Source organism: Triticum urartu, chromosome 6A (genome assembly GCF_056163025.1).
Source record: "Triticum urartu cultivar PI428250 chromosome 6A, HENAU_Tu73, whole genome shotgun sequence".
NCBI lineage: Eukaryota > Viridiplantae > Streptophyta > Magnoliopsida > Poales > Poaceae > Triticum > Triticum urartu.
The window spans coordinates 372,348,327-372,350,485 of record NC_141878.1 but is presented as its reverse complement, the minus strand read 5'-3'; positions in this window follow the sequence as shown (position 1 = coordinate 372,350,485).

Sequence of the window (2,159 nt, the reverse complement as noted above, 5' to 3'; positions counted from 1 at the left end):
CGCCGCCACTAGTCGAGGAGGACGCGTCGGTGTTCCGCTCCTCGCCGCTACGCGACGCGTCGCCGTTCTGTTCCTCGCCACTACTAGTCGAGGAGGATGCGTCGGCGTTCCGCTCCTCGCCGTGACGCGTCGAGGTGGACGCGTCGGCGTTCCCAATCTCGCCAGCAGGCGTGCCGGAGGACGCGTCGGCTCCCCGCTATGAGGAGAACACCGCGTCGCCCGCCGAGCCCTCCAGCCTTGAGGAGCTTTGGAAAGAAATGGATGTCGCCTTGTGGGAGGCTTTGCCTCCAGTAGAGCGCGCCAAAATAGAGGCAGAGAAGAAGGCCGAGGAAGAGAAGCGCACCGCGGAACAAGCTGCCTGGGAGGCCTATGTCGCGTCCGAGAGAGTCAAGCAATTGGCTCTTTGGCAGAAGGCTCGTGCGAGGGCCGTGAGGGTGGCGGAGGACGCCCGTGCCGACGCCCTGAGTGCAGTCGGGCCGAAGCGCCTCATCTACGCTTGGCGGTACGTGGACCGGGTGCACGCTTCCAGCGAGGAGGAGTACCTATTGGCGCCGGATCACCACACCGGTGAGATCGCGCTCGCCCGCCGGCAAGCCGCCAATCAGCACCTCGCGAGTTGCGAGGCTGAGGAAGAGGCATTGTGTCGGCGCGCTGGGAAACGGCCGCGCACCAGGGCACTCGTGGCACGCCACAAGCGCTCCTGCGAGCGCCGTGGCTTTTAGGAGGAGTATAATTTTTGTTTCGTAAGGCGATCTCATTAGTTTTGGGACGCAAATGATAAATCCCAAACGTTCAGGAATTTTTAGCGTCCTTAATTAAGTATGTAAAAGGGAAAGTTTGGAAACCTTGTGTATTCGTACGCATTTTGCAAGTACGTGCATATAGCACAAACTTTACTATATACTATCACACTACACGTCTCTCTCGATATATGCTTGCAGACTGTGCTACTCCCTCCGTCCAGGTCAATAAGTCATCTTCGGTTGTGCACCGTGACCAAGAAGGAGGGAAGACTTATACACCTAGACAGAGGGAGTACTACTATTACTTATGTACGTGCAAATGCACGTTTTAACATCACGATGCGGTTTTTGTAAAAGTGGAAAAACAGCACTAGTCAAGCTTGTGAAACGATTCAATGCAATACAAATGCAAAAATGCTCGTTTGTTTGTTTACTTTTAGCTTCCTTCTCTATGGTTATTTCTCTGTCGTACTTTGTACAGAGTATCTCACTGGTTGGAAAGGCATGCAAATTCCCAAACCGCTTCCTACACCCTGTATCGAATTTTTTGCCTAACAGGTTGTGTCGTGCAATTGGAATTCCAACTTGAGTACTACTACTAGTAGGAGTACCAGGGGCCAGTTCTTTTAGGCTTCTAGATTAGTAATCCCATAACTACTACCTCCGTCCTGGTTTTTTGGTCCCCATTGTAATCTGTGTCAAATTTTTGGTCAAAATTTAGCACAAATTACAATGGTGAGTAAAAACCAGTTAAATCTTTGGTCAAAATTTAGCACAAATTACAATGGTGAGGAATAAACCAGGACGGAATAGTAGTTTAGAAGCCCAAATAAATGAGTGAGGCGCCTTATTGTTACTCTCCACTGTGACTAGTCTTGTGGGAAAAGCTGGGGAAGCCACCAAAAGAACTGGCCCTAGGAGTAGTAGCTAGGGATCGAGTGTGCGAGATGAACCGGAGAAAGTAAATGCAGAGAGATGAAATGCAAAAAAGACGGAGGGATGTGATGGTTGCTTGTCCATTTATTTTACCATGCCACTTATTACTGGGAGTGGTTGGGTTTTGTGATATGACTGCTTTACTGCCGCGCCACGAGCGGGGTGAGAGGTGAGACTCCCGTGAAGCGCCGCCCTCTACACGTACTACTACTCCCTCCATCCATTTTTACAGGGCCTAACTTGTCAATCTTTCATACCAAGGCATGTCCGCAAAAAGAGGAACTGGTTTTGGGACTAGTATCTGGATCCCGTGTAATCTTGCATGCAGCCTCCTTTGAATGCCTAGCCGCTGGCCTCCCTTCCTTTAATCCCTCGCATGCAAATTACTCTCCTCCCTTTTCTACATGCATGCCCAACCATAATTCCTCAAATCATGCATGCCTTGGCTGAAATATAGAGCTCGCTCCTCCTTTGAAAATA